The sequence below is a fragment of the Bubalus bubalis genome, chromosome 3 (assembly GCF_019923935.1).
Source record: "Bubalus bubalis isolate 160015118507 breed Murrah chromosome 3, NDDB_SH_1, whole genome shotgun sequence".
Taxonomy (NCBI): domain Eukaryota; kingdom Metazoa; phylum Chordata; class Mammalia; order Artiodactyla; family Bovidae; genus Bubalus; species Bubalus bubalis.
In genome coordinates this window covers 102,322,488-102,340,519 of record NC_059159.1, presented here as the reverse complement: position 1 = coordinate 102,340,519, position 18,032 = coordinate 102,322,488, and the positions used below count along the sequence as shown (strand labels likewise).

At 39.3% G+C, this 18,032-nt stretch overlaps 1 long non-coding RNA gene across 1 annotated transcript; it reads left to right on the top strand.

Moving 5' to 3' along the window:
* Nucleotides 1-89: 89 nt before the first annotated feature.
* On the top strand, nucleotides 90-11,474 carry LOC112583471. Its single transcript, XR_003107569.2, has 3 exons — nucleotides 90-616; nucleotides 1,369-1,475; nucleotides 11,401-11,474. It is a non-coding gene; the product is annotated as an uncharacterized LOC112583471 (long non-coding RNA).
* The last annotated feature ends 6,558 nt before the right edge of the window (nucleotides 11,475-18,032 follow it).

The window sequence follows — 18,032 nt, the reverse complement described above, 5'->3', positions numbered from 1 at the left end:
TCCCCCTCGGCGCAAGCCGCGCCCCCTCGGCGCTCCCGCGGCGACCCCTGCGAGCGCGACGACTTCCCCGCGCGACCTGCGGCCCTCCGCGCCTCGTCCCCATCCGCCCGCTCCCCTCCGTATAGCCTTTGTTTTTCTCCGCCTCCGGGGGCCCTCCTCGGTGACCCCCGAATGTCCGCCACTTGCCTCAGGCCCGCACCTCACACCTGTCAGGGCCCCGCCCTGTCCTGCCCAGTCCCAGCAGGAGAGACCTCGCCCGGTTCCTTGACACTTGGCCACTCCTGCCGCGCCCCCTACTGACCTCTGACCGCCGCTTGCGCCTCTGGACTACAGGGTATCACCCTTCCCCCCAACCCTCCTTCACCCTTCACCGCTCATGCACTCCAGGACCTATCTTGCTCAGTCCCGGAGGATTGACCGCGCTAGCTCTCGCTTCCCCAGACCCCGGCGCGCTCCTCTGCGCGTCCCCCACTTGCTGCCCCCTCACTCTTGCCCCTCGGTCCCCAGGGTTAACAGAGGTTCCCCCTCCCTCCTCCTAAACCCGCAGTCCCTTCCACTCCCTTCTCTGCTGCTGAGACTCTTCCTCCTCATTAGCTTTCTAACGGCGGTTTTTGAGGTACGTTTATCTGAGTAGAGTCACAGTGGGTGGCAGTGAACCCAAAGGGCTCTCCTCCTCATTTCACAGAAGAGGAATCCCAGTCGAAATTGAGCACAGGGTTCTAAGTCACAAGTCTGTGGAGGGCTGTCTCTTAATTCCCAGGATCACACTTTCAGATTCAAAAGTAACTGTTGCTTTTACTCGGCAGAGCCTAAAAATACTGACTCCTCCTCAGGTTCTATTGTTTGCCTTCGGCCCGCCCAAGCATATTGTCTCACTCACTGATTCTATAAATACTTAGTTAAATTTCCACTCCTGCAGTTGAAAGTCTAGTGGAGGCAGATGAATGTGCAAGGTAATTTAAGATAAGTACTATGAACAAAATAGGGGGCTTCCCAGGTGGCTCAGATGGTATAGAATCTTCCTGCAATGCGGGAGACCTGGGTTCTATCCCCAGGTGGGAAAGATTCCCCTGGAGAAGGAAATGGCAACCCACTCCAGTATTCTTGCCTGGGAAATCCCATGGACATAGGAGCCTGGCGGGCTACAGTCCATAGGGTCACACAGAGTCAGACAGGACTGAGCAACTAAAACACAAACCTGAACAAAATAAAGTAGCATGCGTGGAGGAAGGCTGTTTTATATCTAGTGGTCAGTCAAGCTTTGAAGAAATGGCATTTGTTTGCTCTGAGTACTGAATGGGAAGGTGGAGGGAGAGGGACAAAGTCAAGGAGAAAAGGCTCTAAAATGGCATGTTTTTCATGTTCCAGGAATAGAAACACAAGACAAAAAGACCTATTTCCTCTGTAAAATGGGCATGGAAGATTAGTTTGGAGTTGCTCAAATTATGGGTATAAAGTACAATGCCAGCCACAGGGTAAGTGTTCAGTATTACATTAGAGTCATCGATTATTGTTAACAATTTTTGTAGAAGGTCACTGGGCTAAGGCAGAGAGAAGGTTTTGTGAAAATAAACAGTGCCATCCTTCACAGAAGTTGGCCAAATGAGTGGCCCCAAACTGCTTTCAATTTAAAAGACAGAAATTATATCAGAGAGAGATGGTAAGAGAAAGCTTGCTCCCTAGTGAATCTGAGCTGGGAGAATGGGTGGGGGAATTCAATATGTAGACAGCTCTGTACGTGGAAAGAAATTTAGTAGCTCATTCATATTTCTTACTAAGAAAGCAAGAATAAAAATAATTAAATATTCAGCTCATGTAGTTAGAAAAAAACATCAAAATAATCCATTGAAAGGATTAGATAAAGAATGCAAGTAAAAGGATCAGAAAACTTAAGAACAGAACTAACAAATTAAAAAGTTTGGACAAGTACAAGTTACAGAACACTGGAGAACTAGGTGCATAGAGACTCCTTCTGATCTCCAAAGCTGGGAACATTTGAGGGTTTAGATGCAAAAGAGACCTCAAAGGAAATCCTGGGGTTATTTGGCTTAGAAAGAAAACAAACAAAATAGCTGAGGAACTATCCTATCAGTGGGGAGGGAAAGCTGAATGTTGTGTTCACATCACCAGGACCCACAAAATGCCAACTAACTGCAGCTTTGCAAAAGTTTGTTGATTATGAATGAGGAATGAATAAGTAACTGTCAAACTGAGAAATCTCCTGCATCTGGGCTTAGCACAGTCATTTGTCCATGGGCACATACATTTGTATGGGTTGGTTCTTCTCCCTTGAACTTGTCCCAGTAGTAAAAACACTGAGCTCAAATAATACATTAAGACACCAAGAAAGTCAAAAAGAGATTTAAGAAGTGCTTGTATGTCAGGGCTTGCCCTCTAGGATTCTTGAAGAGGCCAGATCTGAAGAAGTTTGAGTGAAGGTTATCCACATAAGCCCAGCAATCTGAGTGGGTTCAGCCATTCCAGCTGAGCTCCTAGTTGTAGCCACAGGATTGAACCTGTGGATAGGTGGATTAGAGAGTGGAAGAAGAATTTCTCCCTGAGCTACTAGAAAAATAGAACTGTCATTAACTGAGATTGGAAAGACTATAGGAGAAACAGGTTTGAGGAAAATATTAATGCTGTTTTGGGTAAGTGAATTGGGAGATGCCTTTGGGACATCTACAGAAATTTATAAGGTAGCAGTTAGATGTACAAATTTTGGGTGCATAATAGAGGTCCAGGCTGGAGGTATAAAACTGGGGAGTTGTTGATACATTTAAATCCATGAGCCAATACAGAGTCACTTAGGGGATGGGTTTAGATGAGAGAAGAGGTTTGAAATCTGAGTTTTAGGGTTCTCCAGCATTTAGGGGATGAAGAGGAAACAGTGAAGGAGCCGGAGGGGAACAGCGAGTTAATTAGGAAGAAAACAGGTGTGTGCGGTATCTTGGAAGTTGATGGAATGTGTTTCAAGAAGGAGTGACAGCCATAAAAAAGAACAAAATTGAATCATTTGTAGAAGCATGGGTGGACCTAGAGACTGCCATACAGAGTGAAGTAAATCAGAAAGAGAAAAACAAATACTCCTTTAAGGCATATATTAAGGTATATATGTGGTATCTGAAAAATTTGGTATAGACAATCTTATTTACAAAGCAGAAATAGAGACACAGATACAGAGAACAACAGTATGGATACCAAGAGGGAAAGAGAGGAATGAGATGAAATGGGAGATTGGAATTGACATGTATACACTATTGATATTATGTATAAAATAGATAACTAATGAGAACCTACTGTATAGCACAGGGATCTACTTAATGGTCTGTAGTGACCTAAATGGGAAGGAAATCCAAAAAAGAGGGGATATATATATGTATGCTGCTGCTGCTGCTAAGTCATCTCAGTTGCGTCCAACGCTGTGCGACCTCATAGACGGCAGCTCACCAGGCTCCGCCGTCCCTGGGATTCTCCAGGCAAGAACACTGGAGTGGGCCGCCATTTCCTTCTCCAATGCATGAAAGTGAAAAGTGAAAGTTATACACATAGCTGATTCACTTTGCTGTACAGTAGAAAATAACACAATATTGTAAAGAAACTACAGTAAAAATTATTTTTTTTAAAGAAGGGAGAAATTAAATGAGTCAGAGTCTGTTGATAGAACTGAGAACCAACTGAAATTATTTCTAACTGTAAAAAAAAAAAAGATTATTTTTCATTTGCAATGCATCGGTAAAAATAGCAAAGGATAGTGTTGCCCAAAGTCCCATAGCTAATGAACAACTGAATTAATAATTTCAAAAAATGCTGGATGAAATATAGAAAATGCTTTCTCTGAGAGGGAACTTCTGAGAATAGAATTCAAACTAACAAGGATGTTAGAGGAAAAAGGAAGAGAAAATCTAGACAAAAGTAGAAGAGAACAGAGGAAACAGAAGTCAGAAAATACAAGGAAATATTTTTAACACTGCAAAAGCAACAGAAGAGGGAGCCTCAGCACTAAGACAGTTTTATTATAACATTCATTGAAAAGTATAAATAAGCAAGAATATATGAGAAAACCCTGAAAAGGAAGAAAATGAGAGTTGAACCTTACCAGTTATTAAAACATTATGAAACCTGTATAATAAGGTGGTATTGAAACATGAATACATAGATCAATAAAACAGAATTAAAAATCCAAAAATAAACCTAAATTCATCTGGAAGCTTAATATATAATAAAGGAGGTATCTCAAATCTTGAAGAAAAAGATCTTCAGGACTTCCCTGGTGGTCCAGTGGTTAAGAATTTGCCTTCCAGAACATACCTCAACATAATAAAAGCTATATATGACAAACCCACAGCAAACATCCTCAATGGTGAACAATTGAAAGCATTTCCTCTAAAGTCAGGAACAAGACAAGGGTGCCCACCTTCACCATTACTGTTCAACATAGTTTTGGAAGTTTTGGCCACAGCAATCAGAGCAGAAAAAGAAATAAAAGGAATCCAAATTGGAAAAGAAGAAGTAAAACTCTCACTATTTGCAGATGACATGATCCTCTACATAGAAAACCCTAAAGACTCCACCAGAAAATTACTAGAACTAATCAATGACTATAGTAAAGTTGCAGGATATAAAATCAACACCCAGAAATCCCTTGCATTCCTATACACTAATAATGAGAGAACAGAAAGAGAAATTAAGGAAACAATTCCATTCACCATTGCAACGGAAAGAATAAAATACTTAGGAATATATATACCTAAAGAAACTAAAGACCTATATATATAGAAAACTATAAAACACTGGTGAAAGAAATCAAAGAGGACACTAATAGATGGAGAAATATACCATGTTCATGGATTGGAAGAATCAATATAGTGAAAATGAGTATACTACCCAAAGCAATTTATAGATTCAATGCAATCCCTATCAAGCTACCAACAGTATTCTTCACAGAGCTAGAACAAATAATTTCACAATTTGTATGGAAATAGAAAAAACCTCGAATAGCCAAAGCGATCTTGAGAAAGAAGAATGGAACTGGAGGAATCAACCTGCCTGACTTCAGGCTCTACTACAAAGCCACAGTTATCAAGACAGTATGGTACTGGCACAAAGACAGAAATATAGATCAATGGAACAAAATAGAAAGCCCAGAGATAAATCCACGCACATATGTACACCTTATCTTTGACAAAGGAGGCAAGAATATACAATGGATTAAAGACAATCTCTTTAACAAGTGGTGCTGGGAAATCTGGTCAACCACTTGTAAAAGAATGAAACTAGAACACTTTCTAACACCATACACAAAAATAAACTCAAAATGGATTAAAGATCTCAACGTAAGACCAGAAACTATAAAACTCCTAGAGGAGAACATAGGTAAAACACTCTCTGACATACATCACAGCAGGATCCTCTATGACCCACCTCCCAGAATATTGGAAATAAAAGCAAAAATAAACAAATGGGACCTAATTAACCTTAAAAGCTTCTGCACATCAAAGGAAACTATTAACAAGGTGAAAAGACAGCCCTCAGAATGGGAGAGAATAATAGCAAATGAAGCAACTGACAAACAACTAATCTCAAAAATATACAAGCAACTCCTATAGCTCAACTCCAGAAAAATAAATGACCCAATCAAAAAATGGGCCAAAGAACTAAATAGACATTTCTCCAAAGAAGACATACAGATGGCTAACAAACACATGAAAAGATGCTCAACATCACTCATTATCAGAGAAATGCAAATCAAAACCACTATGAGGTACCATTTCACACCAGTCAGAATGGCTGCGATCCAAAAGTCTACAAATAATAAATGCTGGAGAGGGTGTGGAGAAGAGGGAACCCTCTTACACTGTTGGTGGGACTGCAAACTAGTACAGCCACTATGGAGAACAGTGTGGAGATTCCTTAAAAAACTGGAAATAGAACTGCCTTATGATCTAGCAATCCCACTGCTGGGCATACACACTGAGGAAACCAGAAGGGAAAGAGACATGTGTACCCCAATGTTCATTGCAGCACTGTTTATAATAGCCAGGACATGGAAGCAACCTAGATGTCCATCAGCAGATGAATGGATAAGAAAGTGGTGGTACATATACACAATGGAGTATTACTCAGCCATTAAAAAGAATACATTTGAATCAGTTCTAATGAGGTGGATGAAACTGGAGCCTATTATACAGAGTGAAGTAAGCCAGAAGGAAAAACACCAATACAGTATACTAATGCATATATATGGAATTTAGAAAGATGGTAACAATAACCCTGTGTACGAGACAGCAAAAGAGACACTGATGTATAGAACAGTCTTATGGACTCTGTGGGAGAGGGAGAGGGTGGGAAGATTTGGGAGAATGGCATTGAAACATGTAAAATATCATGTATGAAATGAGTTGCCAGTCCAGGTTCGATGCACGATACTGGATGCTTGGGGCTAGTGCATTGGGACGACCCAGAGGGATGGTATGGGGAGGGAGGAGGGAGGAGGGTTCAGGATGGGGAACACATGTATACCTGTGGCAGATTCATTTTGACATTTGGCAAAACTAATACAATTATGTAAAGTTTAAAAATAAAATTAAAAAAAAAAAAAAGAATTTGCCTTCCAATGCAGGGAGTACAGATTTGATCCCTGGTCAGGGAACTACAAGGGATCAAATGGGTCAAAAGTGATGGGTCTCAAAGAGTCGGACACGACTGAGCGACTGAACTGAACTGAACTGACAGGGAACTACAGTACTCTTGCCTGGAAAATCCCATGGATGGAGGAGCCTGGTAGGCTGCAGTCCATGAGGTCACTAGGAGTCTGACACGACTGAGCGACTTCACTTTCACTTTCACTTTTCACTTTCATGCATTGGAGAAGGAAATGGCAACCCACTCCGGTATTCTTGCCTGGAGAATCCCAGGGACAGAGGAGCCTAGTGGGCTTCTGTCTATGGGGTCGCACAGAGTCAGACACGACTGAAGCGACTTAGCAGCAGCAGCAGCAGCAGGGAACTAAGATCCCAGATGCCTCATGGCCAGAAAAAACCCCAAAACATAAAAACAACATTGTAACAAATTCAATAAAGACTATGGTACATACCAAAAAATCTTAAAAAAAAAAGAAAAAGAAAAAGATCTTCTTCATAAATAGTGTGAGGGTGAAGAGATAGCCAGTGGGAAAAACACAAACCTATCTCTTTCTTCATCAGGATGAATTCCAAACAGATCAAAATTTTACAATTTTTTAAAGAAATAAAACTATATTAATGCTAGTAGAAAGTATGGGTGAATTTCTGTATAATCAAGGAGTTGGGGACTTTTTTTTTCATTTATTTTTAATTGAAGGATAATTGCTTTATAGTATTGTGTTGGTTTCTACCAGTGTCAACATGAATCAGGCATATGTCCCCTCCCACTTGAACAGCCTTCCCACCTCCCTCCCAATCCCACCTCTCTAGGTTGTTACTGAGCCCTGGTTTGAGTTCCCTGATTTATACAGCAAATTCCCATTGGCTATCTATCTTTACATATGGTGATGTATGTTTCCATGTTACTCTAACTGGCAAAATCTGGAGGCAATAAAGAAAAAGACTGAAATTTGGACTGTACAAAACAACAGTGTAGCAAAATACATCATAAGCAAGATAAAAAATAAAAATTGCAAACCAGGAAAAATATTTCCAACTTATAGACAAAGGAATAATGTCCAGTGGTGTGTTCTGGAGGGGAGGGCTAGAAGGAGCCCTGACTTGTGGCATTTGCCCATGGCGTAAATACTTCCACCATAGCAGATTTTTAAGTTGCCAAGATGACATCAGCTGTACCAACTTGATGTCACCTGACTAACCAAATTCCTGAAAATTAAGCCATCTGTACTTATAGGGCAACACCCATCAGCTCTGCATGCCATTGTAAATATCCCTACTACAGAAAGGATTTCAACAAATAGAGAAAAGAAAAACCACTCTGTGGAAAATAGGCAAGTAATATAAACACACAGTACACACACACACAAACACAAAGAAATGAAAATAAAAGTTCTATTTAACAGCCCTTAAATGAGCCATATGAAAAGATGTTTAATCATACCTATGATAAAGGAAATGCAAATTAAAACTATAGTGGAATACTATTTCTCAACTATCAGATCAGCAAAAATCTAAGTTTGGCAATGTAATGTGTTGACAAGGTAGTGAGGAAACAGGCATTCATATTTTGCTAGTGGGAATGAAAAAATGGTACAATCCATGGAAAGAGAAATTTGGCAGTCTCTAGCAAAATTTCATGTATGTGCACTTGTCAATCCAAAAATTCCACATCTAGGAATCTAACCTAAAGATACACTGGCAGGGGACTTCCCTGGTAACCCAGTGATAAAGAATCTGCCTTGTAGTACAGGGGACTTGGGTTTGATTCTGGTCAGGGAAGTAAGATCCCACATGCCGTGGAGCAGCTAAGCCTGAGCACCACAACAGGCATAGCCTGTATGCCAAAACTAGAGTCCATACACTGCGTCAAAAGATCCCGAGTGACACGATGAAGATTACATGCTGCAGCTAAGGCCTGACAAAGTCAAATAAATAAAGAAAAGCTCTCGGTTCTCGGAGCCTATTTAGAGTCTCATAAATACATATATTTTTAAGATACCCTGACTTTAATACAAAAAGATGTATACATAGAGTTGTTCACTGAACACTATTTGTATTAGCAAAAGAGTGGAAACAATCCCAGTGTCCATCAGAATGGTCAAATAGACAAGGATCTGCTCACATACTGGAATACTACACAGCTATAAAAACATGAGAAATATTCCACAGAGCTATGGCATGATTGCTAGTGAAAAATGGACAAGGAGGCAAAGCAGAACCATTTAACAGGGTGGGGGCGGGACTGGGAGGGATATGAATATATCTTTGTTTTAGAAAAATAGGATAAAATAAAAATAAAATAAAACACAAATTAAAATTTTTGTTTTATTTAAACAAATGAAGACTGATTACCTCCAGGGAAAGGAAGGAATAGAACAGAAGAACAGGGAAGCATGTCAAATCTCTCTTTGTACTTTGGTTTATACAAATGACTTTGCTAAGTATGTAACAAGGTCTAATTTTTTTTAATGTTTCCAAAAGCAAGTCTTAAAAGCAAAATGAAACAAATGAACTTGGTTGTGTAATGACCTGGTTCTGTCTATTTTTATAAATTGCTGCTGCTCTTTGAATAGCTTGTAGAAATCTGAGTTGTTTCCTTTGCTACTGAGGTAACTCATGTTCTGAAGTTTTGCTTTGGAATTTTCCATACCATCTCACGTATCTCGCTTTGGCATTCCTGCCAGGCGACAAATACCGTAACCATGGCTGTAGAACATACTTCCTCACCAATTTTGTTCTAGCCTGAGGCATTGTTTGTAATTTGAGACAAAACTCCTCCTATCAGAGCACTGACTTCTGTCCAGAGAGGAGACACTGTTATTCCTCTAATAATGCCTCATCAGTTGTGTCCATCCAGGACATTTCTGTCCCAGGACCCGGGGTAGACAGTCATATATCCATGAGGGTAATCCTCCTCCCTGAAATTCAAGAGTTTGCTGGGTCACAGGATTTGGTATTGCACCTTAGCTAAATTTGACTCTCACAAACTGACCTTGAGCAAAATAATTAACATCTCTGCTTCAGTCGCCTCATTTATGAAATAGGGGGAGGGCGATAGCATGGGGTGGCTGTGAAATTTAAATAGGATCCCGTATGTAAAACGCCAGGCATATGCTGGGTGCTGCTTCTCTTTCCCTTGCTCTGCTTCCCCCATCTTTTCTTTCCAACCTTCTTTTCATTAAATCTTCCCTCTACCCCCTTTCTTCATTGAACAAAATGTGTTAGACCAGGGAACTTTTAAGGGTCTTCTCAAACCCTGAGGTCCTTAGAAATACTGATAAAGTGCAGTGCATTCAAATGGAGGCTTGGCCACTAGAATTTGAAATTCAAAGATAAATACAGTAGAAATGTGGGTGTAGAGGTCAATGATGATTTTAAGTAAAGAGGCGTTTAGGGGTTAAAAGCCCAGAGGAATGGGTTTCTTGGTTAGTTTTAATAATATTCTGCCAATTTGTCCAAGGGAGGAGAAGTAGGGAAATGAGAGAAGGACAGAAGGAAGGAGAAAAATTGGAAAGAAAGGAGGAGATTAAAATTTAAAAGTTAGATAACAAGTGTGGGTGAAAATATGGAAAAATTAGAGTTTTCATTCACTGTTAATAGAAATGGAAAATGATACAGTCACTTTGGAATTATGACTGACAGTTTCTCAAACAACTAAAGGTAGAGTTATCATATAATCCAATTTCACTCCTAGGTATACACTCAAGAAAGTGGAAAACATATGTCCACGCAAAAACTTGTACATGAATGTTCATAGCAGCATTGTGCATAATAAGCCAAAAGGTGAAAACAACTCATATGTCTGTCAATAGATGAATGGATAAATGAAATTAATATATTCATATAAGGAAACTTTATTTGGCCACAAAAAGGAGTAAAGTACCAATACATGCTATAACATAGATGAAACTTGAAAACATTATGCTAAGTGAAAGAAGTCACATATTATGTAATTCTATTTATACGTAAGTCCAGAATAGGGAAATCTATAGAAACAAACAGTAGATTAATGGTTGTTTGGGGCTAGGGAATGTGGAGAACAAGGAGGATAGGGTGGTAATGACTAAAAGGTACAGACCTTCTTTTTGAGGTATGAAAATATTATAGAGTGGACTGTAGTGATGATTGCACACATTTGGGACTCTCCTAAAAACCGCTGAATTGTACACTTTAAATGAGGGAATTATATGATGTGTGAAATATATCTCAATAAAGCCATTTTAAAAATCAATCAATACAATTCACCATATTAACAGATTAGTAAGAAAAAAGCTTGCTGCTAAGTCACTTCAGTTGTGTCCTACTCTGTGCGACCCCATAGACGGCAGCCCACCAGGATGCCCCATCCCTGGGATTCTCCAGGCAAGAACACTGGAGTGGGTTGCCATTTCCTTCTCCAAGGCATGAAAGTGAAAAGTGAAAGTGAAGTCGCTCAGTCGTGCCTGACCCTCAGCGATCCCATGGACTGCAGCCTTCCAGGCTCCTCCATCCATGGGATTTTCCAGGCAAGAGCACTGGAGTGGGGTGCCATTGCCTTCTCTAAGAAAAAAGCTTATGATTATCTTAATAGGTGTAAAAAATCATTTTATAAAATTCAACACCCATTTGAATTCAACACCCAAAAGCTCAGAAAACTAAGAATAGATGGAAAAAACCATCTGTAAAGAACCTAAGTTAACATCATAGTTAATGCTGAATATATGCCCTAAATGTGGGGGACAAGACAAAGATATCAATTCTCATGATATTTCTTTAACAGTGTGCTGGAGGCCTAGACTGTGCAGTAAAGGAAAGAAGATTGGAAAGAAAACTGTCTTATTCATAAGTGAGCATGTATGTAGAAAGTCCTAAAGAATCTATTCAAAAGCAACTAGAATTAATGAGTTCTAGATTCAAAGTCAGATAGAAAGTAACATGGGTATCTCTTCACACTGGAAACAGACAACTGCAAAACAAAGTTTTAAAGATGCCATTTGTAATAATGTAAAAAATATTTGGGGTTATCTAACAAATTGAATACAAGAACTTGATATATTTTTAAGAACTCAATATTGAAAGCTACTCATTTCAGAGAGAAATAATAGAAGATCTAAATAAAAGGAAAGAAATACTATGTTTATACAGCAAAACCATCAGTTTTCTTACAATCTCAGTTCTCTCCCAAATCATCTATAAATACAACATTGTCTCAATCACAAATCTAAGCAGTATTTTTTTAATAAAAATTGACGTTGATTTAAAAAATTTTAGAAGTAAAAGGAACCTAGATTAGCCAAAACAATTTTGAGAAAGAACAAAATGGAGAACTTTACTTGATTTCAAGACTTACTATAAGACTGCAGTATTTAAGACAGTGTGGTGTTGATGTAAAAACAGGTATATGGATCAGTGGAACAGAATAGAGTCCAGAAATAGAATCATACATAAGGTCAATTCATTTTTGACAAAAGATAAAAAGATAGTCTTTTTAACAATGTTGCTGGAATAATAGGATATCCATGTGGAAAAACATAACCTCAATTCTTACCTCTTGCCATATGCTATAATTAACTCACAATGGATCCACAGACCTCCACATAAAAGTTTAAAATGATAAAAGTTCTATAAGAAACCTCACAGAAAATCGTTGTGACTTCTGTTCAGGCAAAGATTTCTTAGGCCACAAAAAGCATGAATCAAAAGAAAAACATTATAAATTGAAATTTACCAAAATTAAAAACATATACTCTTTGCAAAACCAATGTTTAGAGAATGTAAAGACAAAACATACACTGGGAGAAAATCTTTGAAAAATATATATCTAATAAAAGGTTTGTATTCAATAATAACAGAACACACAACCTGGTAACGAAACAGGCAAAAAACATTGGATAAATATTTCATCAAAGAAGATATATAATTAAAAAACAGGCACATGAAAAGATCCTTAATATCACTGCTCACCAGGAAAATGTAAAATAAATATGAAAAACTAGGAATAAAACTATCATATGACCCAGCAATCCCACAACTGGACATACATTCTGAGGAAACCAGAATTGAAAAAGATACATGTACCCCAGTGTTCACTGCAGCACTATTTAAAATAGCTAGGACATGGAAGCAACCTAGATGTCCATTGGCAGATGAATGGATAAGGAAGTTGTGGTACATATACTCAATGGAATATTACTGAGCTATAAAAAGGAACACATTTGAGTCAGATGTAATGAGGTGGATGAACCTAGAGCCTGTTACACAGGGTGAAGTAAGTGAGAAAGAGAAAAACAAATATCATCCATTAACACATATATATGGAATCTAGAAAGATGATATTGACGATCCTACATGCAGGGGAGCAAAGGAGACACGTAAAGAGAAGGCTTTTGAACTTAATGGGAAAAAGAGAGGGTGGGATGATTTGAGAGAATAGCATTGAAACATGTATACTACCATATGTAAAATAGGTAACAAGTAAGAGTTTGCTGTATGACACAGGACACATAAAGCTGGTGCTCTGTGACAGCCTGGAGGGATAAGGTGGGGAGGGAGGTGGGAAGGGGGTTCAGGATGGAGGAGACACATGTATGCCTATGGCTGACTCATATTGATGTATGGCAAAAACCATCACAATATTGTAAAGAAATTATCCTCTGATTAAAATTAATTAATTAAATAACTATAATGAGAAATTGGAAGTGGTCAAACAGGAGATGGCAAGAGTGAATATTGACATTTAAGGAATCAGTAAACTAAAGTGGACAGGAATGGGTGAATTTAATCCAGATGAGCATTATATCTACTACTGTGGGCAACAATCTCTTAGAATAAATGGAGTAACCCTCATAGTCAACAAAAGAGTACAAAATGCAGCATTTGGGTGTAATCTCAAAAACAACAGAATGATCTCAGTTCATTTCCAAGGCAAACCATTTAATATCACAGTAATCCAAATCTATGCCCCAACCATTAATGCCAAAGAAGGTGAAGTTGAATGGTTCTATGAAGACCTATAAGACCTTATAGAACTAACACCAAAAAAAGATGTCCTTTTCATCATAGGGGATTGGAATTCAAAAGTAGGAAGTCAAGAGATACCTGGAGTAACAGGCAGATTTGGCTTTGGAATACAAAATGAAGCAGGGCAAAGGCTAACAGATTTTTGCCAAAAGAATGCACTGGGCATAGCAAACACCCTATTCAAACAGCCCAAAAGATGACTCTACACATGGACATCATCAGATGGTCAATACCAAAATAAGATTGATTATATTCTTTGTGGCCAAAGAGGAAGAAGCTCTATACAGTCAGCAAAAATAAGACCAGAAGCTGACTGTGGCTCAGATCATGAACTCCTTGTTGCAAAATTCAGACTTAAATTGAAGAACATAGGGAAAACCACCACACCATTCAGGTATGACCTAAATCAAATACCTTATGATTATACAGTGGAAGTGACAAATAGATTCAAGAGATTAGATCTGATAGACAGAGTGCCTGAAGAACTATGAATGGAGGTTCAAAACATTGTACAGGAGGTGGTGATCAAAACCATCCCCCAAAAAAAGAAATGCAAAAAGGCAAAATGATTGTCTGGGGAGATCTTACAAAAGCTGAGAAAAGAAGAGAAGTGAAAGGTAAAGGAGAAAAGGAAAGATTATACCCATCTGAATGCAGAGTTACGAAGAATAGTAAGGGGAGGTAAGAAAACCTTTTTAAGTGGACAATGCAAAGAAATAGAGGAAAACAGTAGAATGAGAAACAAAATAAGAGATACCAAGGGAACATGTCATGCAAAGATGAGCACAGTAAAGGGTAGAAATGGTATGGACCTAACAGAAGCAGAAGATACTAAGAAATGGTGGCAAGAATACACAGAGGAACTATACAAAACAGATCTTAATGACCTGGATAACAATAATGGTGTGATCACTCACCTAGAGCCAGACATCCTGGAGTGCGAAGTCAAGTGGGTCTTAGGAAGCATCACTATGAACAAAGCTAGTGGAAGTGATGGAATTCCAGCTGAGCTATTTCAAATCCTAAAAGATAATGCGTTTAAGTGCTGTACTCAATATGCCAGCAAATATGAAAAACTCAGCAGTGGCCACTGAACTGGAAAAGGTCAGTTTTCATTCCAATCACAAAGAAGGGCAATGCCAAAGAATGTTCAAACTACCACACAATTGCACTCATTTCACATACTAGCAAGGTCATGCTCAAAATCTTTCAAGTTAGGCTTCAACAGTATGTGAACCAAGAACTTCCAGATGTACACGCTGGATTTAGAAAAAGCAGAGGAACCAGAGATCAAATTGCCAACATCCATTGATCATAGAAAAAGCAAGAGGATTCCAGAAAAACATCTACTTCTGCTTCACTGACTATGTCAAAGCCTTTGACTGTGTGGATCACAACAAACTGTGGAAAATTCTTAAAGAGATTGGGATACCAGACCACCTTATCTGCCTCCTGTGAAACCTGTATGCAAATCAAGAAGGAACAGTTAGAATTGGACATGGAACAATGGACTGGTTCCAAATTGGGAAAGGAGTATGTCAAGGCTATATATTGTCACTCTGCTTATTTAACTTTTATGCAGAGTACATTGTGCAAAATGCCAGACTGGATGAAGCACAAGCCTGAAACAAGTTTACTGGGAGAAATATCAATACCCTCAGATATGCAGATGACACCACTGTAATGACAGAAAGCAAAGAGGAATAAAGAGCCTCTTGATGAAAGTGAAAGAGGAGAGTGAAAAAGCTGGCTTAATACTCAACATTCAAAAACCGAAGATCATGTCATCCGGTCCCATCACTTCATGGCAAATAGATGGGGAAACAATGGAAACAGTGACAGACTTTTTTTTCTTGGGCTCCAAAAGCACTGCGGATAGTGACTGCAGCCATGAAGTTAAAAGACGCTTGCTCCTTGGAATAAAAGCTATAACAAACCTAGACAGCATATTAAAAAGCAGAGATATTATTTGCTGAGAAAGGTCCTTACAGTCAAGGGTATGGTTTTTCTAGAAGTCATATACAGATGTGAGAGCTGGACAATGAAAAAGGCTAAGCGCCGAAGGATTTATTCTTTTGGACTGTGGTTCTGGAGAAGACTCTTGAGAGTCCCTTGGGCAGCAAGATCAAAGCATTCAATCCTAAAGGAAATCAACCCTGAATATTCATTGGAAGGACTGAGGCTAAAGCTGAAGCTCCAGTACTTTGGCCACCTGATGTGAAGAGCTGACTCATTGGAAAGGACCCTATTCCTGGGAAAGACTGAAGGCAGAAAGAGAAGGAGACAACAGAGGACAAGATGGTTGAACGGCATCACGGACTCAAGGGACATGAGTTTGAGCAAACTCCAGGAAATAGTGAAGGACAGGGAAGACTGGCGTGCTGCAGATCATGGGGTGGCAAAGAGTTGAACACAACTGAGTGACTGAACAACAAATAATTAGATACCAGTGTATACTACCAGAACAGCTAAAATTTAAGACCAGATCATACCAAATATTGAAGAGGATATAGGATGACTACAACTCTTATGCATTGCTGATGTGAATACAAAATGATACAGTCACTTTGGAAAAGGTTGGCAGTTTTTTGTGAAGTTAAATGCCCACCTACCAAAAAAACAAGCAGTCTCTCTCCTAGGTTTTTACTCAAGAGACATGTAAACATATTTCCGGTATTAACCTGCCTGGGTATTGTAACAAATACCATAGACTGAGTGGCTTAAACATTGACTTTCTTACAGCTCTGAAGGCTGAAAGTCCAAGATTAAGGATTGGTATCTGGTGATTGGTATCTGGTGATAGCCCTCTCCCTGGCTTGCAGATGGCTACTTTCTCACCGTGTCCTCACATGTCCTCTTTTCTGTGTGTGCCTGTCCTCATAATGGGTGTAACATGTTGATTTTTTTTTCTTTTACTTTTCTGTTTCATTTGAAAAAAGGCTTAATGAGCTCATATAATTTTTACGCCAAAAATCACCTTAAAAAGAACCATATCTCATTTAATACAACAACACCTATCAAAAAAAAAGTTAATTTTCTTCAGCTTTTTTTAGCTTTATCGAAGTATAGTTAATAACATCACCTTTTTATTATTCATGTTGATTGATTTATTTTGATTCAATTAACATTTACTAATGTTCTAGGAATATAGCAGTGAGCGCAACAAAGCCCCTATTCTCACAGAGTTTCCCTTCCATTATGTGGAAGGGAGAGAGGCTAGTAATGATTACTGTGGGAGAAAAAAGAAGAAGAAAGCAACCGCTGCTGCTGCTAAGTTGTGTCAGTCGTGTCCGACTCTGTGCGACCCCATAGATGGCAGCCCACCAGGCTCCCCTGTGCCTGGGATTCTCCAGGCAAGAACACTGGAGTGGGTTGCCGTTTCCTTCTCCAATGCATGAAAGTGAAAAGTGAAAGTGAAGTTGCTCAGTTGTGTCTGACTCTTCGCGACCCCATGGACTGCAGCCTACCAGGCTCCTCCGTCCATGGGATTTTTCAGACAAGAGTACTGGAGTGGGGTGCCATCGCCTTCTCTGGAAGAAAGCAAAGGAGAATTTAAATCTGCAGGCAATTCTTATAAAAATAACTGTCTTTTCAGTGAATATTTGCAGTATCTGCCTCATCAAATACTCTCTACAACAGAACGAAGTGACAAAGTCTGAAGAGCTGGGTCTTCAAATTAGACCAGCTGGGTCCTAGTCCTGCCTCATTTATTAATTAGCTCTGGAAACTTGGTCAAGTACTTCACCATTCTGAGCCTTGCTCTGTGCATCTGTGCTCAGTTGCTCAGTCATGTGCAACTATTTGCAACCCTATGACTGTAGCCCACCAGGCTCCTCTGTCCATGGGATTTTCCCAGCAAGAATACTGAAGTGGGTTTCCATTTCCTCCTCCAGGGGATTTTCCCAACTCAGGGATTGAACCCAAATTGGGTCTCTAGCATTGGCAAGCAGATTCTTTACCACTGAGCCACTTTGCTCTCTCAACAGTAAAATGGAAATCACGCCCGTCCCAGAGGGCGGTGAGACTCTAAAGGATGTGGCACGCTTTATTACTATGTAACTGAAGGCTCTGTTTTCAAAAAATCTTATTAGTCAAAGGTTGTGATTTGAAATTGAAATTCTCTTTTTCATTATTCCCTCCATTTTTGACTCAAGGTTTTAAAGATTGCTATTAAAAGACAAACATCTGTTAAGATAGCACATTAAGATACTATCACCTAAAACATATTTAAAAATACCTTTTCCAAAGTTATTCAAGTTAGTCTAAGTCGCAGAACTGTGATGCCTTGGGGCACAGTGAAATTGGGGTTCACATATGGTGGGACGTCTTCAAGAACAACCTGGTTCCTGGCTCTTGGTGCTTTTAAAGAAGACCGCTAGACAGAAAAGTGAA